The 27,917-nt window shown below is 40.8% G+C and overlaps 1 protein-coding gene across 3 annotated transcripts in view; it reads right to left on the bottom strand.

The window, feature by feature from the left end:
• Window positions 1–27,917, bottom strand: part of SH3TC1 (SH3 domain and tetratricopeptide repeats 1) — a 143,695-nt gene that overhangs the window by 88,766 nt on the left and 27,012 nt on the right. Inside the window, exon 1 of one of the 3 annotated variants that reach the window (XM_069070408.1) lies at window positions 15,863–16,000. The exons of 1 other annotated variant lie outside the window; for it this stretch is intronic. The gene's annotated coding sequence lies outside the window, so the exon portion shown is untranslated. Of the gene's footprint in view, window positions 1–13,987; window positions 14,225–15,862; window positions 16,001–27,917 lie in introns of those variants that run through there. One more of the 3 variants, XM_069070417.1, reaches the window with a different exon arrangement.

Below are 27,917 nucleotides of genomic sequence, written 5' to 3'. Positions count from 1 at the left end.
TTATATTAGATGGAATATGTATTTATTAAGTACCTACTACCAGGCACTGTGCTAATGAGTGTTTTACAATATTATCTTGTTTGATCCTCACAACAACCCTTAGAGGTAAGTACTTTTATGATCCCTATAATTGAAATCATGTTCTCCTGGGAATCTAGAGTACTAAAAATTCTATTCCTGGTCCTACTGCCTAGTCTCTGTGTCACTTGAATAAGTCCCCTCTACCCTTGGAGCCTCAATTTCCTCATTTGTAAAATCAGAGAATTGGATTAAATTATGTCTGAGGTCCCTCTTGGATCTGACATTCAATGTCCATTTTTTAAAAATCTGAAAATCTTAATTTGATCCCAACAATTCCAAAAGGGTTTGGATATCCTTCAGAGAAGGATGCCTACTGCATAAATGACCAGAGTACTTGGGCACTAACTCCTATGTAGAGACTGATAATAATAAATTATTATTTCTACAATTATCCATCTGTTATAAATATTATATTAAATTATTTTTATTTCTATAACTCTTTAAAATTTTATAAAGTAACTTTCCCCAAAACAATATGGAGTTTCAGAAAGAAGATGTCATTTACTCAGGGTCACTCAGCTACTAAAAAAGCGAGTCAAATTGGGACCCTGGTCATCTCTGTCCAAATCCGGGGAGCTTTCCTTTGTTAGCAGGCTGCCTCAACTGGCTTTATTCCAGCAGGATGGCAAATGCCCCAGGATATTCCAGTCCATTGGTTTAATTTGCAAAGGCAGATATGAAGACAGTAGAAAAGGGGTATCTGAAGAGAAAGGAGGAGACTGGCCAAATTCTAGTCTCAGCCTCCCTCTCTGTCCTTATCTTCCTCCTCTCCTTTTCATATATTCCATATTCCAAACTGTTATTGCTTAATCTTCTCTTAACACACTCCCCTGTTCTTTCCAGGCCACAGAGGTGAAAAACTTTCCCTCTAAAGCCTTCCTAGATTCTAACCCAGCCTCCATATATTAGTTCTCCTTCCTTTGAACCCTCAGGAAAACATTCTGCCTTTCTCTTTCCAGTGCTATGCAGATGTTTAACCCTTTCTAGATGACAAACTTCCTGAGGGAAGGGGTTATGCCTTAACCATCCTGTATCACCCCTCCAAATTTCCCACATAGCAGCTGACACTCAGAATGGCAAACTATTTGAAGACTCATTACTTTTCTTTGTCCCCTAAACTTGTATTGAAGACTTTTTAATACAATAGTCTTAACACCAAGAAACCTTTTTTAATACCATGTACTCCCATCATCAAACCTTCCCTTATAATGAAGCAAGACCAGTGAAGGCTAACAGCACATACAAAGTTCCTCACCTCTATACTAAAATATGTTACTAAAGCCTTTAACAATTCATGGACCATTTAATGTATAACAGATTTGGGAGGTCAGTGCTACAAGACTGGAATGACTTGCTCTCAGGGTCACAAAACTAATACATGCCAGGGTCAGGATACTGTCCCTGGCTCACGATTCCAAGTCCAGGGATTTTTCCAATAGCATACTTCATAGTTGTTATTGTTTTATATAAGCCAAAAAATTAAGTTTCTTTATAATTCCAGGATATGGAAACATGAATCTTCCTTCCTAGCCTGGGACCTGGGCCTGAAATATACTGAACTCTTCATCTTCACCCCTTCCCCTCACCATAACTCTCTGCTTATAATTCTCCAGGAATTCTTTAATTACTTCTTTTTAATTTATAATGGTTTTTCTATCATTTGTCTTAAATCTGGTCAGTTTTTCCTTTTCATTAATTTTACATTTTCCCTTGGTAATTAGTATTTGAAGAACAGATAGGAATTAGTCAGCAAGTTGAAATTCCTCCAAATGGTTTAAAACCCATCTCTTCACATCATCCTGTCTCACTCTACCTCACCCCAATCAGTTACCAAATAATGCTTTTTCTCCCTTTACAATGTTTCTAGAATCCAGCCCCTTCTTTCTACCCACATCGCTACTACCTTAGCTCATGCCTTCTTCCCCCTTACCTAGATGATTGCAATAGCTATGCCTAATTGGTCTTTCTGCCTCCAATGTCTCCATCTCCAGTCTATCCTTTACACTGGAGTGTATACAGTATACAGGGAGGCCTAGCACCTCTGGAAGGTGCTCTGGAAGGTGGAAGGGCTGCTCATGATGTCCACCTGATTCACCCAACTCTCACCTGTGGTTCCAGGTACAACAGTCATGCCCCAGTCTAGGCAGACCAGCTACACCAGGTTGAGGGTAACTGACAGACCTCAAACCCATCAGTGTGTTAGGAGGGTGGTGTCTACCCCAAGCATGTAAAGATTTCTCTTAGAGGAATGGGTGAATGAGAACAGTTTTTTCCAGTGGCCATGAAGGTGGCTGAAGCAGATGTTTCACCCTGTGACGTCATTGGGCTTCTTCAAAAATGAAGGACAAACAATAATCCTACACACTGGTGCCAGAGTGATTGTCTTTAACCACAGATGTGACCTTGTGACTCCCTCTACTCAACCAATTGCTTTGGCTCCCTATGGCCTCTAGGGTAAAATCTGCTTAATCTTAAAAGCTTTTATACAACCTGGCCCAAATCCTTCTTTCCAGACTCATTGGAAATTACTCCTCTTCCTAAATTCTATGATGTAGTCAAATTGACTTTCTCTCTAGTCTGCACACAAGACACACTATATCCCATCTCCTTGCCTTAGCATTAGCTGCCTCAGTGACTAGAATACAATCTCTAATTTGCTTTGCCTTAATGTAATCCCTTTCTCCCTTCAAGACACACCTGAAGCACCACTTTCTTCTACAAGCACCTTTTCTTCAACTACCCTTATCCTTTTAACTACTAATGCCCTTTAAACTACCTTGTATTTATTTATATTTCTTCTTTTTAAATTTCTACTATAATGAATGACAAAAAAGCATTTAAGTGTTTATTTTGTGCAAATAAAAAAAGCTCCATGCTAAGCTCCAAGGATGCACATCTTAAAAATAAAAGTCCTTGCTCACAACCCACTCACATTCTATCCAGGAGACAATGCCTATGAAAGGTTTCATCTACAGATCAGATGGAAGGATCCCATGGGCCTTAGCGTGAAGAGGCAAAGCAGCTTGTAATCCTTTAATGTCATTTCTGCTAATAGCATCATATTAGTTTCTGATGTTGAAGCATTTGACAGCACCAAGGATTTTGGTGGCAAGAAATTTCTTTTCTGAGTCTTCGGTAGCTCTGAATATAACATGGGCAGAAGCAGCTGCCAGGCCACATGTCCATAAGGGTCGCTTCCTAGACTGACAGCCACAAAACAGGGTGGTCTGGGGGCATCCTGCTCATTGGTTTCAGTTGGCCAGTGATTGTGATTAGTGGTGACAAGGAGGGTAGGTCTTCTCATGGCAGTTATTGCTCCCCTTAATAATGGCTCTGGGGCCTAGGTTAAAAGCAGAGTCAGTGTAATGGAAGGCACTGCTGTTCCCAAGACTCATGAATTGAGTCTGAGGGGACTAATAATGAAGATAGTGTTAGTAGCAGTAATGGTCTGATTTACCTGTAACATGTTGGCTCTAGTCTCTTTCTTCAGGCTACCTTGTTGTTTCAGCTGCATATAGAATATACCCATACACATGTGGGTACACATATATCGAATACACCCACATGTGTATGGGTGTATAGATATAGATAGATATCTATATGTGTATGTAGTATGTGTATATATCTACATACCGTGTTTCCCTGATAATAAGACCTATCCCGAAAATAAGCCCTCCCCTTACTGTGTAAGATTCCTCTAAAATAAGCCCTCCCCCGAAAATAAGCCCTATTGAGATTGCTACTGTAGTGAAGGTGATCCCCTGCGCTACACGCTACATTACGGTACCCTCTGTATGCACCGTTCCCCCACCCCTGTGAAACGCACGCCGCGCTCCCGAGCTGCATCCAATCAGAGCTGCAGCAGTGAGCGCGTCATCCTCTTCTTCCCCAGTGATTTGCTTGCTGGCACCATTGAGAGCAGTGCCGCGGAGGAGAGCTGAGGCAGGACAACATAAAAACCCAGTATGTAAGCGGGAGTGAGGGGGCATGATGGAGGATAAAAAGGGCATGATGGAGGATAAAAAGGGCATGATGGAGGAAAAAAGAAGAACTCAGGGGGCATGATGGAGTGAAAAGAAGGACTGATGGTCATAATTTTATTATTCTGTCTGTTTTGACCCCCAGACATGAGTACAAAAAGGAAGAGCTACCGTATACTGTTGAGTATAAGAAAGCAGTTGTAGAGGAGTCACATGGCAAGAATCTTGCAGTTTTCTGTAAAGAAAAACTTTTGGATCTTCGAATGGTCAGAAAATGGAGAGCAGATTATACCGTAATAACCTCAATCAACAAGTGGATGAGGGAAAAGGGAAAAAGCGCAGGTCTGGATCAGGTCAGCAGCCCTTATACCTTATCCTGACTTGGAGATCCTCATTGGTGAATGGATTGCTGACAGGAGAGCAAAGGCCTTGGTTGTGCGCAGGGCTGATATTCAAGCATTTGCCCTTTCAATAGCACCAGAGTTTGAAATGGTCTCAGAAGGATTCAAAGCATCACAACACTGGTTGGACGGTTTCCTTCAACGGCATGAACTGTCCCTAAGAAGATCAACAACACTGTTTAAGCTGGAAGATGCTGAAGTTATTAAACATGCACTTGCATTCAAGTCCTTTATTGATAGGATCGACATTTCCAAGTACCAAACCTGCAATATGATTGCTATGGATGAAACTGCAGTGTTTATGGGACAAGGATCTCAAACAACAATTCATCACAGGGGTGCAACGTCAATCTACATTCCCACCACTGGCTACTGGTATGAAAGTGCACGGGTCACCTGTGTTTTGGCAATTCGTTTGGATGGAAAGAAAGCCACACCTCTAATCATCAGTAAGGGCAAGAAAGATAAGATTGAACGTGTATCTGGCATTTACGTTCTTGAAACTGAAAAAGCCTGGTGTACACAAGCCGTTATAAGAAAGTGGGTTGATTTAATGCTGCCACTTGTTATGCGAGGTAACCAAAGAGGTATGATAGTCTGGGATTCAGCCAGCACTCACCACGCTAAAGAAATGAAGAACTTCCTTGCAGAGAGAAGAATAGATCAAGTAATGATTCCTGCAGGAATGACTGCCTATCTCCAGACCCTTGATATTGCAATAAACAAGCCATTCAAGGACCATTTGCGCATGGAAGTCAATGACTACATTGCAAATAGAATGGAAAGAAATCAGTGTGGAAACTTTGTGAAGCCCTGTCTGCAAGAAGTCCTGACTTGGGTGAAGAAGTCATGGGATAAAATTACCGACAGCTGTGTCGCCAAGGCACTACGAGCAGGTTACCTGGACAAGACATATTCATTTAAAGAGGGCTATATTGCTGGACATGACAGATTGGGTCCACTTCTTCTGAAGGAAATGGAGACGCAAGACATCCAGGACAGAATTCAGGGTATGGACACTTATGACGATGTTGTTGAAGAAGATGACATGATCATTATTGAATAAAGGTACATTTTTTTGTTCACATTTACCTGTTTATTAAAATTGCTGTCAATGTTCATTAAAATAAGCCCTCCCCTGAAAATAAGCCCTCTGATGTTTTTCTGTCCAAAAAAATAATAAGACAGTGTCTTATTATCGGTGAAACACGGTATGTACATATACACACATGTACAGTCACAAACATTTATGTATACACTTATATATATATATATATATACATCTTGGCTTTTCATTAGAATGCAGGTGCCTTGATAGTGTGGATTGTTTCATTTGTATTTGTAGCCAAAAGACTTGGCACAGTGCCTGGAACATCACAGGCATTTAATAAATGCTTACATACTTGACTTGGTTGAAGACCCAGTTCAAACATTACCTTCTCCAAAAAGACTTTACTGATTTCCCCTAACTTTTAGCACCATTGTCTTCCCATCTGCTTTGGATTTCTTTTTTATTTATACTTCTTTATAGCTTTTTATATGTATTTCTCTCCCATATGTCAGAATGTAAACTCCTTGCAAGTATGGATTGTTTCATTTTTTGTATTTGAATCTTTATCACCTAACCTACAGGAGATAATTCCCAGATTCCTTTATTAATAATAATTAGGACAGTTCAATGCCAGACAGTTTTCTGTTGATTCCCAGAATATATGAGACAGCACAGATAACACCAACATGTGTCAGATGTGACCTGCCTAGTGAAGAGGATAGGAATGCTTGGATTTCGATGATCTCCCCAGACCCTTAGCTGTCTAGTCTAACAGTACAGCTAGCTATTTTGGTGCTCAGCAATTAGCCAGCTTACCCCCAAGGCTCCCATTCCACTCCTCTGGCACGTTTACAACATAGAATGTTACTAGCAGAGACAGTGGAGAGGATAAAGTTCAACTCCCCTCAGCTCACACAGGGGGAAACTGAGGCTAGCAGAGATGAAATGATGACCACCATCACACAGCAAATGAACATCTCTGGGATTTTTAAGCAAGGGAGATGAGACAGCCTTAGTGTAATAGAGGAATGGGCTAGAAAGTTGGAAAAGAACCATATTCTAGGCTGGGTTTTGCTGCTATCTTGCTGCGGAGCTTGGAAAGCTATAGTTGAGTGTATCAGAGAGAATACAGGAATCAGAAGACCTGGTCTCGAAGTCAAATCCTCACTCTGTCACTTTAACTCACTAAGACTTTGAATAAATCATAGGATCCAAAGTTTGGTAATTGAGGAGAATTAGCGATCGGATCTGGTACTTTTTAGCATCTTGATTAGTGGATAAAACATAGAAGGCATGCTCATCAAAATTTTCAGAGGGCACAAGACTGGGAGGGATGGTTAATACCGTGGATGACAGTCAACGTCCAAAAAAGACAGACTGCATTCATCCCACCTGGCTTCCCACATCCAGGCTAAAGTCTTACACTTGGGCTCAAACAATCAATTCTAGAATCACAAGATGGGGGAGACATGGCCAGAGAGTAGAAGTGGGGGAGGGGAGAAGGGAGGGAATGATTAGTAGACCACGAGTTCGATATGAGTCAGCAGTGTGTCTTGGCAGCCAAAAAACCTAATGCAATCTTGGGTTGTGAAGAGGAATGAATTCCTCTTCCAGGAATGAGAAGGAGACATTGACTCTGTTCTCTGCCCCGGTCAGGCTACTTCTAGGATATTGTCTTTATTTCTGGGTGCCAGAGTTTAGTAAGGACCTTGATAAGCTGGAGGGTGTTCAGAAGAGGGTGATGAGGGGAGAGAGGGTTCTAGAGTCTAGGCTATATGAGGATGGCTTAGTAAGGAGGAGGAATGTTTGTAAGGGACAGTGTAGTTAGATTCAAGTCCTTAAGTAGAAGTCGTTTGAAAGACAAGATTGACTTGTTCTTTTTGGCCCAGTGGGTACATCCAGAAACTATGGGTGGATTGAGCCAATTACTATTGATAGCAGGAAAACCTGCCTAAGAATTAGAACTCCCCATAAATGGAATAGGTGGTGGCATCAGGTGTTAATGGCTACCTTGTCATGGAAGTAGTTCTTCAAGCAAAGGCTGGGTGACTCTTTTTGGGGTGTGTTGGGGTAGAGGAAGTGTTTGTTGTATTGGGGACTCTTTTTCAGGCATGGAGGCTCCTTTCAACTCTCAAATTCTCTGCTTTCTCCTTTCTAGGTCTTCCTTTCCTTAGCTATAGAGAGTTCTGGGCTCCACAGTTTCCAAGTCCCCTTTCAGTGGCTTCATTCTACATTTTGTTTATGTTATCATCTTTCCCAGCTCTAACATTCTGAGTCTGTTAGCTGTACCCACTTCCCAAAAGTCACCGGGTTCCACAAGACCATTGTTCTAAGCTTCAGGGGAAATAAACAGTCTAGCAACTGAAAAGCATGAAACTTCTCTATGGCCTATACAAACAGCCTTGTCACCTAAAACAATAGTAATAACCATCACATCTCTATTGCCATTTAAGGTTTACAAGCACTTTTCAGATCACCCTGAAGGAAGGCCACAAAAGCATCTCTGTTCTCATTTTACAAAAAGGGCACAGAACTGAAGCTGAAAGAAGGAAATGACTTGAGGCAAAGTCGGAGCTAAATTTAAGATCTGGAATTCTGACATTGACTAACTTGATTCTTTTAAACAATTATTTTTGATGCAGATGTTTAGGTACACGAATGAGCTTTCAGTAAGCATATTTTATCAAGCCAGATGACCAAGAGTAAGAGAGGCGTAAAAAGCCAGCCAGGAATATTGTCAGCACTTCCATGTTGTGTGCCTTACTTACCCCTGCCCTACACACACACACACACACACACACACACACACACACACACACACACTTTTTTCCAAAGCAGGGCGAAGGGGAGTAACTTCATGATCTGAATCAAACTGTAAAAACAGAGAGACTAAAAGAGAAAAAATAACACAGTTCAAGGTGTGAGGAAATGCTGTCGCCCTGAAGTCTAGAGGATAATGCTGACATCAGAGAAATCCAGCTGTGACAGGAGTATACCATAGATGGCCAGATGCTGAGTGTCTTGGAGGGTGGGGGGAGAGGAATCAGGGAGAGGGAATAAAAACCAAAAGACAACAGCAACAAAAATCACAACAGCAGCCACATCTTATTTCTCTATCATCCAACATTATCAGGAAAAGTAGCAGCTTATTATCTATGAAACAGTTCCTAATTTACAATGCACTGCAGGGGAGTGAGGAATTCTGGAGTCAGAGACCCTAGACTCAAATCCCCACATGTCTAATCACTTCCCTCTGACTCCTTGAATAAGTGATGACCTGAATCTCAGCTCTATCTAAGAGCACTGGGCTTGAAGTCAAAAAGACCTAAGTTCAAATCTAGCCTCACACACTTACTAGCTTTGTGACCCTGGGCAAGTCATTTAAGCTGTATCTGCTTCAGTTTCCTCTTTTATAAAATGAGGATAATATAATTATCTCTTCCACAACACAACTTTCCCATCATGGTTTTGATATATCATGGGTTGGCATAAAAAATTAAATGGAAATTTGGGGGGAGTTTTGCCAACAATCAACACAGACCCTATGACCAAATACTTAACCCAAATTTTACAGTAAGGTACTGTAAACACCCCAACAACAACAAAAAAGATAAAGAAAAAATACATCAGATTTCTTCTGCGGTACAAAGGGATAGTCAAAAAATTTGACAAGGATTTTCCAGATCACAGGGGTGCTGGACTCCTAAGCCCCTCACTAAGGCATAAGTGAAATAGCCTTCACTTCTCAAAGTGGTTGTAAGAATAAAATTACATATTTGTAAACACTTTGCAAACCTGAAAGTGGTATATAAGTGCTCACTCTTATTATTATTATTATTAGATAACCTTTCTATTACATGCATACTACAATTCTAAATCCAGGGACACTTTCTTCATAGTTATTACTTTACCTATAATTTACTGATTGGAAAACAGAATCAGAAGAGTATAATGCCATAACCAAGGTTACACACAGAACAAATGTCAAACATTTGTGCTATATTGATTCTACAAAAGAAGAAATCACTTTTGACTAAGGAAAATCCCAGGATTTCATGGAAGAGGTGACATTTAAGCTGGACTTTGAAGAGAAGGATTTTAACAGGCAGAGATGAGGAAAGAGTATTTTATAGCACTTAGTACAATGCCTGGTATATAGGAGGCCCTTAATAAAAGTCAGTTGATTTATTATAGAGATGGAGGATATCCTGCCCAGAGCTAAGAGAGGTAAGGGTGAGATCAGTACCTAGTCCTGGGCTCAACACATACATGTAGTTGTTAAATGTGGTTGTCAAGATTTTGCAAATGATAGGTGAGGAAGAGGGGAAGGTGAAAATCTATAACTTATGTAGCCCTTCAGTTAGCAAAGTCTTCTTCCTCCTTAAGCTCCTCACAATAACCCTATAGATATTAGGTAACCAGGTCTGGTTGAGGAAATGGAAGGCAAATGACCTTTCCAAAGTCACATAGCTAGTAAGTGGTTCAAGATTTAATAGAAGTCCCATCTTAGGACTCAGTCTAGAACCGTTTCCATTATATCATTAATTCCAATTTGAGGTCACAGAAAGTAGAGATGAAAGCCTCTTCAAGTCTAGCCATTGCTGAGGATGTGTGATTTTTGTCCTGGGGGAGCTTCTAGTATACCAATAAGTCTTAGGGAGTTGCCCAAGATACACAGAAATTAAATGAATGATTTCAAAGTCACATAGCTAGTGAAACTCAAGAGGCAGAATGTGAACTCATATCTTCCTTTTTTTCATAGTGTCAGGATCTGTGCTAGACCCTAACTTACAAATAATGAAAAAATCCATAGTCTCAAAGTGCTTCCATTTTACTGAGTCAGTACATATATAGGTGACATATACAGCCAAAGCAACGTGGCATCCAGGAGAGAGCCAGCAGATACCATCACTTTTTCCTCATTGCCGCTTAACTGTGGGACATCATTTAGTTGAGGTAATAAGGTTGCTTAGAGGGTCAGTAGAAAAGTTCTTTCTGGAACCAACCCTTCAGAAAGTTTCTCTAAGATCAAGCCCAGAAACCAATTGGCCAGTGCCAGTGTGATATGCTAAAGATGGCAAGAGAATATTTCAGTACTCGATTCTAGCTTATGTTATGGAACCAAAGTATTGGCATCTTCTCCATAGAGCTGACTCATATCATCGGCTGAAATTTGTATTCCCAGTCTCATATTTTCTTAAAGAACTCTGTATCTTTCCTTTGTTCTTATTAGATCCCCATCCTTAAATTTTCTTAAAGAACTCTATATCTTTCCTTTGTTCTTATTAGATTTGACATTATAACATACTAACTTATGGGTCCATTATATGCATCCCTCCTATGAGGATGGAAACTCCTTCACCTCAGAGATGGTATATATCCTTTCTTATAGGACCATAGACATTGATATGGAAGGGATCCCGGAGGCCATCTGATCTAACCCCCTCATTTTACAAATGTGGACACTGTGACCCAAGAAGATTAAATGGTTTGTTCATGTTCACATGGGTAGTAAGTGTAAGAGGTGGGATTAAAACTCAGGTCCTCTGACTCTGAAGTAAGTATTCCTTCCATTGTACCATGCTATCTCCCTTTAGATGTCCTCCCTCCAACTTCCATCCATCTATCTGTCTACCTATAGAGAGGTATAGATGGAGATGTCAATATATTATATATTAAGGGCAGTAGGTACTTAATAAGAATTTATTGCATGGAAATGGCAGACTATAAAACAAGTATTGAAGATATTAATAGGCTATAAAATAAATATTGAAAATATTAATCCCTACCTGATGGGAGCTATCCTGAAATGTTAGAGGCAAAAGGGGTTTGTTAAGAAAACTGGGTGCCAATCTCCTCACTTCACAGAGAAGTAAAGTGAAGCCCAGAGAGAGGAAGTGATGTATTCTCCAACAAAAAGTAAAACATTGGATATTGGACTGGTATAAACTGGTTAGATCAGGACCATTTTCCAAAAGGCAGGGAGGGTATACAGGTAGAGACAACACAGTGATAAAAGAATATCCAGAAATATAACCCCTTAATCCAAATGAATTCCAGTCCTTGTGTTTATAAGGATTTACTTTACCCAGATTGAAGTGTTTTCATGTTTCTGGGCCCCTTTTATCAGCACAGAGAATCCCTGCACTGCAAAGTGGAAAGGGGCTGTATCAGCCATCTAGGTCACCCCATATCCCCCAAAGAAATTTTACTACAACTCACACAACCCATCATCTTCCAGCCTTGGCTTGCAGATCTCCCTGGAGAATCTCCTCCCTGCCAGGGCAGCCCATTACACTTAGACATGAGTGCTAGGAGGCTCTTATTGATATCAAGACTAAATCGAACTCTTGGCAATTTCTATCCATTGTGCCTGGTTCTGCCCTCTGATGTCAAACAGAACAAACTGAATCCCTCTTTCATAGTACTGCTATTAAATTCAACTATCCTATCTTCCCCTGCCCCCAACCTTCTCTACTCCAGGTGAAGCCATCTCCATTTTTCAATGAATTCTCATATGTCATGATATATGACCCAGGTCCTTGACCACTCTATTCTGTCTTCCCCTAGACAGCTATTTTCCAGATTATCAATCCTTTCTAAACCAAAGCAGGTGTTGTCTATTTCCAAGAAAACCTCAGTTTGCTAGGAACTCATTCATTCACTCCACAATCAACAATCATCTATTAGCCTACATACCACTCCCTGTTCCAGGCAGGTATAGAGAGAAAGATGTGTTTGTCCTCAAGGAATTTACAGTCTAAAGCTATACTTTGCTTAATGTTTCTCATTAAGTTTGGGTGCTGCCAAAGCGTAGTCCTCCTATGTGTGAGCTACTCATTTCCTAGAATCTGGGGACCATTTAACCCAGGTTGGGCATAGGGGGTGGGGAACAGAGAAGCAGGAAGAGAGTGACTGATGAATATTCATGAACACAGCCTCTAACTCCAAATGAATTCAAGAAATCCTTTCCTTTGAAATGCCAGTGGTCGGGCTATTAGCTGCAACAGAGCTGGCCTTTGGAGTAGTTATACATGCACCTTCATTTTCCTGGGCCTAACCAAACCAGGACCCAGTGTGTATCATTGAGATGGACCAACGATACATATGTGTTTTCTTGTACCTTCCCCATATACGTATGTCCACGTGATTGTATATATCATTTAATAATTATATAATTATTTCATTATTATAATCACTATAATTACATCAACTTTTCTCAAAATCTTGACTGACAAACAGGCTAGTAATATTATGCCAGGTACATTCGAGGTTTGCAGATAGAGAACTACCCACCAAAATATCAGCCTTGCTACAGAAGTTGCATTCCCAGATAAACAGGAACCTCTGGTATTCAGAAGATTATTAACAGGTGGGGAGGCACTAGGCCATATCCTGTCATAAAGGGATCACAAGACCTTAGAGGCCAAAGAGACCTTAGGACATAGAACATGTCCTAAGGACATGGGAGGAACCTTAAAGCATAACCCTTTTTCATGCAGAGGATTCCTCAGAGTCTGGTAAAGCCTATGGTAAAACCCTTCTCAGAATCATGTTTTTACATAAATACAATAAAATACATTGAATTAAAAAGGAAGCTAATTATATTGAGATACAGTTATCAAATTATCTTTAAAATTACAATACAGAAATATGTCTAGCAAATGATTTAACTACCATAGTCATTTCAACATACTGAAGAATGCAAACAATGTTTTGAGATATTTACAGCTGTAATGTGTTGTAAAAATGTCTATTGGAGCTGAAGGCATAGTTAATGTTGCTAACTATGACGATTTGTTGCCTACATTCACAAGTGAAGGAAATGATAAATTTCAATTAGAGGTTGGTGAAAAGTAAAGATATATATATATATTTTTTTTCCCTCCAGGTTCACAGATCCCCTAAAGTCTATCCATGGATCCCTTGGATCCTGATAAGCTCTCCTGATCTAGAGGAACTCTAGATAAGAACTCCTGATCTAGGCCAGGCATAGTGTCAGATCCCTGTAATTCCTGCTATAAGAGAGGCTGTGGCTGGCAGATCACTTGAGTTCCAAGTGGCAATGGGCTGAGCTGATAAGGTATTTGCAGTGTGTGTGGCACTCATATTGTGTGCCCCTAGCCAAGAGTGAAGGGAGAGAAGGGGGGAAAGCAGCACCAGGATAAGGAGATACTATGCCCCTTAAGAGTCAGAAGGCCCAGATCAAAACAGAACAAGTCAGAACTGTGCTGACCCAGTCAGTAGTGGGATAGGGCTCTCTGAGGGACTGTGGCACTTCCAGATTGTCCAAAGAGAGGAAGAGAAGGAGAAAGTAGTAAAGGAGAAGGGAGGGGAGAAGGAATGACAGAAGGAGAAAGATGACAAAGAGAAGGTAATACCTTCAGCTAGGGAAACTGAGACTAAGAGGAAAAAAGTGTTATCCAGGTTTGTATTGCTAGTAAACAGAATGGAGTTTCAAAGGTAAGTCTCACCTCTGTCTCAAAATCCAGTATCTTTCCACTATAGCAGGAGAAGGAGGAGGAGGAGGAAGAGGTGGAGGCAGTAGAAGACCCCAGTTCTATTCCAACATTCTCACTTACAGGGATGACTTGTGGAAATTATGAGAATTGACTCCACAGAGGCTGGAATGTAAACTCTTTTAAGTCAGAAACTGCTACATTGTTCTCTTTGTATCAGCAGTAAATGCTTGTTGATTAATAGGGAAGAAAAAAGGTTAAGCCCAGAGTGCACACAGAAATTCTTTAGGGTGGAGACAAAAAAGTTGATAAACTCTAGGGATTGGCAAGTTAGCAGAGCCTCTTACATATGGGGCCACATTCCTACATTTCCTGCCTCCCAAGCAGTTTTCTGGAAGGGACAGCAGATCTCTGGGAGTTCACTGCTCAGGAGACAAAGAGCAGGGGCTCCAGGAGCCCCACTCAGCAATGCAAGTCCTACAGACTTTCCTGTTATTACTTCTAAGGAACAGGAGTCAGCAACACGGAGAACCTCACAGGAAGGAAGGGGTTTTTGTCAGTCACCAAAGCCCCCCAGTCAATGTCCAAAGTCTTTCACACCCGTGCAGACACACGCACAAGCACACACACACTCTCTCTCTCATTCTCTCTCATTCTCTTTCACTCATTCTCTCTTTCTCCCTCTCTCTCTCTCTCTGTCTCTCTCTCTCTCTCTGTCTCTCTCCCTCTCCCTCTGTCTCTGTCTCTCTCTCCCTCTCTCTCTGTCTCTCTCTCCCTCTCTTTCTGTCTCTCTGTCTCTCTCTCTTTCCTTCTCTCTCTCTGTCTCTCTCTCTCTCTGTCTCTCTCTCTGTCTCTCTCTCTCTGTCTCTCTCTCTGTCTCTCTCTCTCTCTGTCTCTGTCTCTGTCTCTGTCTCTCTCTCTCTGTCTTTCTCTCTCCCCCTCCCTCCCTCTCCCAGCTTTATCTTTTCAAAGCATGTGAGCACAGGGAAATGTCTAAGACTGTAGAAAGCATGCATGCCAGTGTATCGGGAGGGACAATGGTTAGACCTGAGTTCAATCTTGCCTCAGGACAATATAGGACCACAGACATTGATAGACAAATGATCAAACGTTTGCTAGCTGAATAACCCTAGGCAAGTCACTCAGTCTACGCCTGAGTTTCCTCATCTATAACATGAGGATAATAACAGCATCTGTTGTTGTTCAGTCATTTTTCAGTTATGTACTACTCTCCAGTGACCCCATTTGGGTTTTTCTTGGCAGAGATACTGGTATGGTTTGTCATTTCCTTCTCCAGATCATTTTACAGATGAGGAAACTGAGACAAACAAGGTTAAGTGACTTGTCCAGGGTCACACAGTACACTAGCATCTAAGGCCATATTTGACTTTAGGCCTGACACTCTATCCACTGCACCACCTAGCTCCCATGGGTAATTGTAAGCATCACATGAGATAATGGATATAAAATGTCTTGCTGAACTTAAAGTGCCCTACAAAGTGTCCCCAAAGTTCAAATGCTTTAGTAGTTTTAAGCTTTATTAGTTTAGCATCTTATGGGAATAATGCAGAGTGTCTCAAAAGTCTTAGTGCAGTTTTAAACTATAATACCTTAAAACTGCACAAGAACTTTGGGGATATCTCTCAAAATAATTATGATCCCTATTTTAAAATTTACAGTAATTTCTTCATAATCCCTCTTAGGTGATGGGCAGTATAAGTAATATTATTCCCAGATGGAGAAACTGAGGCTTAGAGAAAAAAAAAAGTGAGTTACCTAGGTTTGCATAGCTAGTAAATATTAGAATGGAAACTCCTCTGACTCAAAATCTAGTGTTTTTCTGCTGTAGCCGACATGCTATTTAAAAGAAGAAGAAGGAAAAAAACTCACCCAAATAGCATGGTGCCAAATGACACCACGTGGCCAATTCTGAGATCAATTTAGATGACGATGGCCTCAGAGAAGACAAAACCCAACCCCGGGTTTCAGTAACTGTACCTCCTGAGCTGGTCTGGTTCTGTGCTGGCTAAAGGCAAAAGGAAGTAGGCACAGAGACTATTTATAGCAACCAATACGTTAGTCAAGACAAAGTCCCTCCTTCTGGTGATAGATTCAAAACCAGAATCTAACCTACCTCCTATTATTTAAAGGCTTAACATCTAATAGTTTTGTTTTGGCTTTTTTTTGTTGTTGTTGTTTTGTTTTGTTTTGTTTTAAATGAGGAATAGACATTTATCAACACCCCGTGGCCTTTATTTTCCTCTTTGGGAATAGAAAAAAATTGCAATCTATACAGTTCCTTCAATGAAGCTTTCTTCTTGAAAATTTTATTTCTAAAAGCCTTTTCAACATTACCATTCTTAGTTCTAAGGTCCCTTCCAGCTCCAATACTAATTTTTTAAATGCTTGGGCTCCATGCAAGCTATGGTTTTCCCTTTCCTAAACATCCTTCCAATTGTAAAATTCTATGACATGTCAACATGCCTAGTTCTATCCATTCTCTCCTTCTGCATCTCATCCACACTCCCCCTCCTCAAGGATATCTTTCTTCTCATTCTTTATGATTGCCAAAGCAAATTATTTCTTGTCAAGATATTGGGAAATGGAGAAAAAGTTTCAGGTATGCTTTTAGAATCACTTTTTATAATGTTTCTACCAGGGAGGACGTTCATTTTGGTCTTTCGGGAGTTTGATCTTAAAGGGTAGTGAATAAAATGTGTTTTGTTGAAGAGAGACAAGTGAGACCTTTGTTAGACTGTAGCTAAGATGCAGCAAGATATAGATGGTGAGCCCACCTCAGAACCAGAAGCAACTGGTTTCAAGCCCTGGCACTGCCATATACTGACTGCGTGACCCTGGATAAGTCAGTTAACGTCTCTGTGTTCTGGGCAACTCTCTAAGACTGAGCTGTAGAGAAGGTACCAGCCTGCATTGGGAGAGTAAGTTTGCTCATCTGGAAGCTCCCTGTATCAATTAAAGCCCAGATCAAAGGATCAGAGATTTAGAGGAGGAAAGAACCTTAGAAGTCATGACATACAACCCCTTCATTTTAACAGATGAGGAAACTGAGGCCCAGAGAAGTGAGCTAAGTGTCTGAGGTAAGATTTGAACTGAAATCTTCCAGACTCTAGATCCAAATCTCTATCAGCTATGCCACCTAATCCAGTTCCAATCCCTGTAGCTCATGCACATAGAAATATGTCATTAGTTATTTTATATATTTATATTGTATATTTATTTTAAATATATTTGCATTGAGTTATATATGTATAAATATACATATGCATATATATGTGTATTTTATATGCATTTATAAAGCACTCTGAGGTCCACAAAATGCTTTTTTTTCATGACAAAACTGTGAAATAGTGCAAGTATCATTATCCCCTTTTGAAGGCTGCAAAGACTTAAAAAGAGGAGTCATTTTGCCCAAGAAAACAGGACCAGAATGCAGATGCAGGTCTTTCTTTTCAAGATTTTGAGTCATCTTCTTTCCATAATAACATGGTGTCTCTTGGGCAACTACATTTAATCAAAACCATAGAATGGTGAAGGGACGTCAGAGGTCATCTAGTCTAACCCATCTGTGACCTCACTAAACTGTCCCACTCCCTGGATATATGTCTGACAAGCCATAACGGAGGTACCATCCCTCGTGCCTCCATTCAAAAGCTCTTTGTCACAAGTGTTTTAACCCAGACTTGCAAACAAGTAGCGCTTGCTAGCCTGTATTTGAAGAGTTATTGGGTCCCAGCACCAGTTCCTCCACACCCAGGAGGCAGGCAAGGAGATCAAGTCATACTGGTCATCATTCTTGCCTCTTCCTTCACACTGAATCACCGCTCCATGCAGGCAGGCAGCTCTCTACATTTTCTCTGATCAAAGAACTCCAACTGTTAGAAAGGAACATGGCCAATGTGGTTTATAAAATGAACAAAAAGAGCAATGTAAGAACCGGGGGGAGTTCTTAGTAAAACTATGCAGTAGACAGAGCTTATCTTCCCCAACTTCTACTTTCTCCACCTTTCCTTTCCCCAGTTTCTTTTTCTCTTCCCCTCCCCCAGTTCCAGCCACCTTCTTCTTAGCCTCACTCAACTACTTACATTGTCTTGGGCAATTCACTCTCTCCTCCCCACCTGTGCCTCCATCTTCAGCCCCTTCATTTTACTATTAGAATGGGACTTGAGAATCTCTAAGGTCCCTCCCAGTTCTGATTCCTGTGTTGGACAGACCCTGCTCTCAGGAAACAATCTGAGTCTCAGCCCTTTATACCTCAATGGGATGGTCAGAATTTAGAAATCTTATGGTCTAATCCAGGGGTGAAGAACCTGCGGCCTCGAGGCCACATGTGGCCCTCTAGGTCCTCAAGTGTAGTGCTTTGACTGAATCCAAATTTCCCAGAATAAATCCCCTTAATAAATCTAATCCCCTTTACTTTGTAAGTGAGGAGACAGAGGCCTGGTTCACCCTCTCATCATTTCTCTTTTGCTCTTTGAGACACTGCTCTCCTGGTTCTGTCTGTCTGACTGCTTCTCCTCAATCTCCTTTTCTGGATCTAATGGCAGGTTCCCTCCTTCCTGACTCTGTACTGGGACCAATTCTCCTGATATTATTTTTCTTGGTGATATCACCCACGCCCATTAATTCAATTATCACCTTCGTGTAAGATGTTTCCCAGGTCTACTTAACCAGCTCTAACCTCTCTCTTGACTTTCAGTCTTAGATCTCCAGGTGCCTATTGGACTTCTCAAACTGGATGTCCATAAACATCTTAATCTCAACATATCGAAAGCTGAATGCCTTCTCTTTCCTTCCCAAACCCTCCCTTCTTCCTAACTGTCCTATTACGTCAGAAGCCATCACCATCCTCCCAGTTGTCTTCTCTTACTCCTCACTGTCTTGCCAACATCCAAACAGCTGCAAAATCTTCTCCCTTCCTAACATCTCTTGTATATGCCTGATTATCTCTCCTGACATTTCTATTACCCCTATTCAATAATTCCAGTGGTCGTCTATTACTTCCCGAATCAAATATAACCTCTTTTCTTTGACTTTTAAAACTTTCACACATGGTCCTTCTCTACCTTTCCAGTCTTTTTACATCTTATTTCCCTCCATGTGCTCTGCAATCTAGTGACAATGACTTCTTCCTTTCTGTTCACTGCACAGGACACTTCATCTTCAGACTCTAGGCATTTTCACGGGCAGTTCCCCATACCTGAAGTGCTCTCCCTCCTCATCTTTGCTTCCTGGCTTCCATCAGGTCTCCTTCCACAAGAAACCTTTCCTGGTCTCGTTTTGATGCTGCTGCCGTCCTTCTGAGATGACCTCCGATTTACCCTGTGTAAACCCTTGTGAGCTCCTTGGGGATAGGGACTGTTTTTTGCCTTTATATCCTTAGCACTTAGCACAGTGCCTGCCTGGCATATAATAGTTGCTTAATAAATTATTGACTTGAGAGGAGAGAGAAAGTAACTTTTACTAAGGTTACACAAGTAGTAACCAGAGCAAGAATCCAAATCTGTGTTCCTTCAACTCCAGACCTAGGCTTGTCTCTCCTCTATCAAATGGCTTTCTCATTCTTTCTCAGCCAGAGGTTCTTTGCATTTTCAGCCTGATCTCTAATCAATAAAGATATCAGGGGCACTGAGGTGGCACAGTGAATAGAGCACCAGCCCTGGAGTGAGAGGGCCAGAGTTCAAATCCAGCCTCAGATACCAGACACACTAGCTGTGTGACCTTGAGCAAGTCACTTAACCCCAATTGCCTTGCCTTCCCCCCTCCCAAATAAAGAAATAAAGATACCAGTGACTCACTTGTATGTAGTATTTTAAATATTTTCATCATATCACCTCTGACCAGCTCAACAGCACAAATGCTACCTTCTCTATTTTTCTGATTGGAAAATTGAGGTTTAGACTGATGATTCACCCAAGGTAATATTGCTAATAGATATCAGCCATCTCTTCTGGACTCTTATTTGGAGGTGAATGAATGAATTTGTTAAGTGCTTACTATATGTCAAGCAAGGGAAGAAGAAGCAGAGAAGACAAGACTTGCCGATTTCCCTTCTGAATAAGACTGGTCCTGTGATCTCTATGTTAACAACAAGTAGGAAGATTTTTGGGAGACCTCACACGAAAATCTAAGCCACCTTGGTACTTAACATATGAGCAGATAGGAGGATACTCATATGGAAAAAGGGGAAAAGTGACTCAGCTACACATATAACATCAGATTTCACCTCTCTTCCAAAACAAGTTTCATTCTCAGAACAAAAGGAAGAATACTAACAATTTGCCACAACCTTGATCCCAACAGGATTTTTATCCAGAAAGTAGAGGGCCCAAAAGGGTTTTTAAAAAATGTTTCCAAGTCAAACACTTGGGTCACAGAATCATAGGAGCATAGGTCTACAGCTGGAAGAGGTCATCTAGTCCAAACTTGTCATTTTACAGATGTGGAAACTGAGGCCCAGGAGAGTCAAGTGACTTGCCCCAGATCACAGAAGTATTAAGAGTGGTCTTAAACTCCACATTCTCTGACTCTGGAAGCCCATGGCTCTTTTCACTGCACCAACCACACAAATCTAACCCCCTGTTTTTACAGATGAGGATCCCGGGAAGGAAAGTGATTTATTTAAGGTCACACAGATAGCAGGGGTCAGAGCCCCACCTCCTATATCAGAGTCCCAGCTCAGTGATTTTTCTGCTTTACCAAACTTCCCTCCTCATCTGGCCTTAGAGGAATGACGGGACCACTGTTCCCTAGTTCCCGAGTCTTCACCAGCCCTGGGAGAAAACCTTCCAAGTTATCCCAGAAATCCCTATATTGTTTGGACTCTGTTTGCCACTGCCAAACTTTGAGCCTGTACTCCAAATAAACAGGCTTACCTCAACTAGCCAAACCTAGGGCTTGCAAGGGAAAACAGGAAAGCTTAGCTTTGGGAAACAGCCAACAGAAAGAGACCAAGGTAGACAGATACATACTCCTCTCCTGATTTCTCGAGCAAGAGGGAAAAAAAAAAAACAGTGAGTGAAAGGACCATTACCTGAGTCTTCTTCCAGAGCCACCACAGATTTCTGGCCAGGAAGACACTACATTTTTTTCAGGGCCACCCCTCATAATGAAAAGCCAGTCAGTTTGCTTTGGTGATTAAACCTTTGTTATTGGTTACTGCTTTCCAGCCCCTCCCAGCAGAGGGAAAGTCCCCTAGCTTTTCTTTTCCGACCTTCCTCTTATCACCGAGACTAAGCTTGCTATTTCAAAGGTCAGCAGACATTTCCTGCAACAAGAGAGATTGCTCATAAAATGGGATAGTTTATAGGGCCACCTTGATTCCCCTGACTATTCATTTCCCTCTCCTCCCACCCCCCAATGTGTTAGTTTTAAGAAAGTTCAGGTGTAAGCTACTGAGGTATGGTGAATAGAAGCGCAGGCCTTGAAGGCAGGAAGGCCTAGTTTCTAGTCTTACCTCTCTGACCTATGCTGGGTATATGACCCTGGGCAAATCACTTAAATTCTTAGTACTATGGGCAACTAAGAGGTTTTTTTTTTTACTTTTTTTTTATGTGTGTTAAAGACCACTCCTATAGCCATCTGAGAAGGCCTATGGGCCCCTTTTCACAATAAAATAAAATACAAGAGAATATAAAGGAAACACTATACTGACACACAGTAATCAGGATTTGGTTTGTTTTTTAGAGTCAAATTCCAGGATTCCAGGCTTAAGGACCTCTGACCTAAGACTGTAAGGAAATGTCCTTATTATCTGGCAGTCCCCTATACCATTGGAATCACAAGCCTAGTCCCACTCCTTATACAGACTGATGAACAACTGTGCTTACCCCAAAAGTCAAGAGAGGAAGAATTGGAAAAATCAGGTAGGGGTGGGGGAGGGAGACATTGGAAAGAAGCGAGCACAAGAAACCCACACTGGAGAACCATTGAAGATGAATTGTTCACAATCCCAAAGGCAGCAGGAAGGTCAAGAATAGATCTTTGGACCTGTGATTCAGAGATTTAAACTAAAATGGATTTTAGAAGCCATCTCATCCACCTCCCTTATTCTGTAGGTAAGGAAACTGAAATGAGGAAAATTCACACAGGTGAATGGCAGAACTCCATTAACCATACACATCTTCTCACTCTAGAGGTCAGACCTGTCCATCATTATGTGAAGTCATGCTACATCAGAGCCAAAAGGAAACTTAGAACATATAAAGTTCTATGGAACTTTCTGGAAAGTTCCTAGGAACATTGACTGTCAGAGGTGGAAAGGGGCCTTAAAACACAGAATGTTGGAGCTAATGGATCCTTAGAACATGGAATATCAGAGGTGGAAAGGTGATTAGAACATCCACTGTCAGCAGAAGGGACCTTAGAAATCATAGATTCCAAGCCCTTTATTTTAAAGATGAGGAAACTGAGGATAGAGAGGAAAAAAATGACATGTTACATCTTACAAAGAGTGAGTGGCAGAGAGGAAGCTTGAATCTAGGTCTCCTGACCATACTGCCCATAAGAATGTAAGTCCTAGACTCTGGCCACCTGATTACAATGTGCCATCTTCTGTTCTTCCATAGTGATAATAATGATGGCTTCCATTTACATCATGTTTTTATGGCATAAAAACACTCTCCTTTGGGAGGCAAGTCTGACTTCCCTTTGTTAGCCTGAGTTAGTAGTCCTTCAAGGCCCAGTTCAAGCCTGATCTCTTCCATGAAGCCTTCCTAGATGTGCCCAGCCTAGAGGGTTCTCTCTCCTGCATTCACCATTGGTGTCCATATTATTCCACAAATTAGTTGCCTGCTACTCTAAGACATTTCTTGCTTACTTATCTAACTCTTTCATTTTTACTTCTTGTCATACATTTATTTGAACCTACATCACAATTAGACTGTAAACATTTTAAAAGCAGAGTCCACTTCTTAGTGCTTTATTCTGTTCTCCTGATGACCAAGACAGTGCCAGGTACACACTATGTGCCCAGTAAACAATTCAATTAAACAAAGGCATCTGCTCTAACCCTAGGGAAATTCATTTGCTCAAAAACTTCCCTGGGTCCCAATTAATAGCCTCTGGCATAACAGTCAAACTCCTCCTTCTTGTACTTAAGGATACAGACAATAATTGGACAATAATAATTCAAGCCTTCTGACTACCATAGCCAAATATGAGTTGAACTATTGAAATATTTTAAAAATAAATAAAATGGGGGCGGCCAGGTAGCCAGCAAGTAAGAGCACCGGCTCCAGTGTTGAGAAGACCTGGAGATCGAATCCCAGGCTCAGACACTTAGCACCCACCCAGAAATAACTGGCTGTGTAACCTTGAGCAAGTTACTTAACCCCGATTGCTTAAAATAAAAAAAATAAAATAAAAATAAATAAATAAAATGGGGCGGCCAGGTAGCACAGCGAGGAAGAGCACCAGCTCCAGTGTTGAGAAGACCTGGAGATCGAATCCTGGGCTCAGACACTTAGCACCCACCCAGAAACACCTGGCCGTGTAACCTTAAGCAAGTTACTTAACCCCAATTCCTTAGGGGTGGCCAGGTGGCTCAGTGAGTAAGAGCACTGGCTCCAGTGTCGGGATGACCTGGATCAAATCCGGGCTCAGATACTCAGCACCACACCCAGAAATAACTGGCCCTGTAACCTTGAGCAAGTTACTTAACCCTGATTGCTTAAAAAAAAAATAAAATAACACTCATCCGCTAAATTTAGAGTCTTTTGAATTGGTGAGAGCTTGGTAAAAGTCCCAGTTGTGACCTTGGACATTTAACTGTCTCTGATCTTCAATTTCTAGGATAATGATTCTTATCTTATCTCATGGGGACTTTCTGAGGATGTGGGGAAAGCATTTTCTATTTCTTATTAAATCGTCATAAATCTGAGCTCCTGTTCAGAGAGAAAAGATTTGTATGCAAATGACAGTAGACTATGCAAAGGAAAAATTAAGGCTAAGGTTCAAGGAGGCAGGATCCCTTTGACTAGTGAGATCAGGGTAATCAATCAATCCATTAATATTTATTAAGTGCCTACTATGTGTCAGATACTGTGCTAAGTGCCAGGGATATAAAGAAATGCAAAAGAAAGTGCCCCTCCTCAAGGATCTCATAATCTAAGGGGGGAGACAAGATGAAAACAAATATAAGCATTTATTAAGCACCTACTACATGCTCTGTTAAGTTCTGAGGATTCAAAAAAAAAGACAAAAGACACCTCCAGTCCTCAAGGATCTTTACAATCTGATGGGGGAGACAACATAAAAACAAATATAAGCAAAGCAAGCTAAATATAGGATAATCTGGAAGCAACTAAAAGAAAGAAGGCACTGAATTAAGAGGGGTTGGAGAAAACTTTCTGTAGAAGGTGGGATTTTAGGGGCAGCTAGATGGTGCAGTGAATAGAGCACAGGCCCTGGATTCAGGAGGACCTGAGTTCAAATCAGACCTCAGACACTTAATACCTACTAGCCGTGTGACCTTGGGCAAGTTGATTAACCCCAATTGCCGTCCAAAAAGGAAAAAAAAAAAAACAGAAGGTGGGATTTTAGTTGGGGCTTAAAGGAAGTCAGGGAGGTAAGTAGTTGGAACAGAGGAGGAAAAACTTTCTAGGCATGAGAGACAGCTAGAAAGAATGTCTAGATGGAGTGTCTTGTTCATGGAACAGCCAGGAGCCAGTGGAACTGGATCGGTTATGACCTAAACTCTGAGTGGAAACCCCATTGAATTTAAGAAGCACTGAGAGGAGCTAACACTTGAACTTGGCCTTGAGGAACAAGAAAGGCTAAGGGAGAGGTCATCATTGGAAACCTGTTGAGATACTGATTCTTCCAAAGTCAGCCAATTTACAACAGAGAATATGATCTTTGAAACAACATATCAAAGTCAGCCCACGGGGTGCAGAGGCAGGAAGTACACTGTTATAAGTTTTTATTATCTCTGAATTATAGGATTAGGACTCATTTTGGACTTTCTTATCACATATATAGAAAGCCAGGGCAATGCACTGTCATCTAAAGAACAGTGAGCTTTAAAGGCAAAAGACCAAAGCCCCACTCCTGCCTCTACCATTCACTGGCTATAACCACTGACAAATCACCTCCTCTCTTTGGGCTTCAGTTTTCCTCATCTCTAAAGTAGTTTAAAAAAAAAAAAAACAAGCAAACTTCCTGCCCTGTCTGCCTTCCAAAGCTGCTGGCAGAATCTGATAAGTCAATGAGTGTCTAAGATTTATAAACTATAAAGTGAGATAGGGAAATAGAAAGATAGACAGGGGCAGACACACACACACATATGCACATACACACTCAAGGCACTATAATGTTACTAACACCCTCATCTTAGGAAATGACATTTCTGAAGTGGTCATTCATAGAAAAGGACTATCTGTAGTGTAGCTACAAATCACATAGCGTCCACTATACCAGGGAAAGATGTTCTTTTCCCAAGGATTTCAATTGAAGCAGAATAGTTTGGGTCGAAACAGAGCCTCCCACACTAGCAGACACTGCAGTATTCTTGGAAGGTTTACTTCCCCTTTTCAGGGAAATCAAGAGAATTCTTTTTTTTTTTTAATTTGGGGCTGAAATCAGCCAAGCTTATTGCTGCCATCTAGTGTGTAACTTGAAGAACATACACTATAAGGAGACAATTCAAGTGTTTATTTTTATTTTTAGTATCTATAAATTCTGGATAGATAGAAATCACAAAATATCTAAGAAGGGACTCTAGAAAGTAGAATACTGACTCTCAGAGAGAGAAGGGGTATTCAGAATAAAGAACAAAGAATGTTGGAACTAGAAGGGCTGCTAAAGATGGTCTGGTCTAACCCTTGTGTATGTGTATGTGTATGTGCATGTGTATGTGTATGTGTGTATGTATATGTGCATGTGTGTGTGTGTGTAGGAGTGTAGGTGTAGGGTGTAGATGTGTTGTCTAGGTGTGTGGGTATGAGTAGGTGTATGTGTGTGTATATATGTATTAAATGTATGTGTATATGTATATTATATGTATCCATATATGTGCTGTGTGTACCATGCACACATGTGTACACATAAACATTTGTGCCTACACATGTATAAACACATGTGTGTAGCCTATTTTGTTTACCTATTTTTAAATTTTATTGTGTTTTGTTTTTATAATAGCATTATTTCCTCTAATCAGTACCTTCCCCATCTTCTCCATCAGCTCCTTTCTTGGAACAAATAAAAACATTTAATATAATCTAAACCAACCAGATGGGTGGTATACTTCATATAATGCCAAACCTGGAATCAGGAAGCCTCATTTCCCTGAATTCAAATCCTGCCTCAGACACTTCTTAGCTCTGTGACTGTGGGCAAATTACTTAAACCTGTTTGCCTCAGTTTCTTATCTGTAAAATGAGCTGGAGAAGGAAATGGCAAGACACTCCAGTATCTTTGCCAAGAAAACCCCAACTGGGGTCTCAAAGAGTTGAACATGGGGGCAGCTAGGTGGCACAGTGAATAGAGCACCAGCCCTGGAGTCAGGAGGACGAGCGTTCAGATCCGGTCTCAGACACTTAATACAAAAACTAGCCTGTGACCTTGGGCAAGTCACTTAACCCCAATTGGCCTCCAAAAAGCAAAAAAAAAAAAAAATGAATTGGACATGACTTAAATGATTGAACAACAACTAAAACCCAACCACAGTCTGAGAGTGCATAAAGCATGTCATCTCATAGTCCCTCTCTTCTGAGAATATGAAGGCGTATGTCTCATCAGTTATCAAAGACTAAGATAACTCAGTAAAATCCATCAGAGTTTGCTCGCTTTTATCATTATAAAAGTTCCCTTGATTGTGTATCTTTCCTTCTTTATCACTTTATACAAGGCTCTTCCTGCTTCTTTGAATTCTTGGATAGTCACCATTTCTTCTTCCTCGATAATATTCTGTTACATTCACATATCGTAATTTATTCAGCTATTCCACAATCAGTGGGTCCCCATTTTGTTTTTAGTCTTTTGCTACACAGAGAGTGCTGTACACTTGTTTTGTTATCCTTTCTTTCATTGACCTTCTCGGTTTATATGCCCAGTAGTGGGACTGCAGAATTAAAGAATAGGAACAAGTTAACGACTTTTTAACCTATTTCCAAATTACTTTCTCCTCATCTTATAGATATTCTGGCATTGTCTCTGTGAATTCTCCTTCTACAACTTTACAGATATAGATATTATCTCTTTATATCAACAACAATATATAATAATAATAATAATGTGAGACCTTTGTGAAGTCACATTGCCTCTTGGGTCTCAGTATCCCCCTCTGTAAAACTGAACTAGATAGCCCCTGAGATTATATCTAGTTCTATCTCTATGATCCTATGATAATAATTACATTTGCATGATCTCTAAAGACTACAAAAAGATTGGTATGCATTAATCACATTTATTCCTCAAAACAACCCTGTGACATAAACACTACAGATCTTAATGTTTTCATTTTAAAGATGAGTAAATTGAGGTGAGGTGACTTTCCCAAGGTCATATAGGAAGTAAGCAGTGGAGCTGAGATTCAAACACAGGGACTTAGACTTGCTGTCCAGTATGCTTTTCACTAGTGACCCAATGCTGCCTCTCACGGACGGTTTCCAAGAGTTACTGTAACCCAAAGGATCCATCCCTATGTGATAAGCTTTTCTGAACCCTAGGTTAGCCTTTGTTCAGTCCTCATGGGGTCCATACCTAAAGCCAGGCCATTTTGGTAAGACCTTCCAAAACTTGCATTCTTCTGCCCATTGAATTGTAAGTTTCCTGAGGACAGGGACTGTCTTTTTCCTCTTTTTGTATCCTTAGCACTTTAACACAGTGCCTGACACATATTAGGCATTTAATTAATGTTTATGTATCAATTGATTCTGAGACAACCTCAAGGACCTCTTTCCATGTCATAGTACATCATCAGAGGATT

The sequence above is a fragment of the Petaurus breviceps genome, unplaced genomic scaffold, assembly GCF_028583685.1.
Source record: "Petaurus breviceps papuanus isolate PSGF00001 unplaced genomic scaffold, PetGlider_PUasm1.0 140, whole genome shotgun sequence".
Taxonomy (NCBI): Eukaryota; Metazoa; Chordata; class Mammalia; order Diprotodontia; family Petauridae; genus Petaurus; species Petaurus breviceps.
This window is presented reverse-complemented; position numbering and strand designations above follow the sequence as displayed.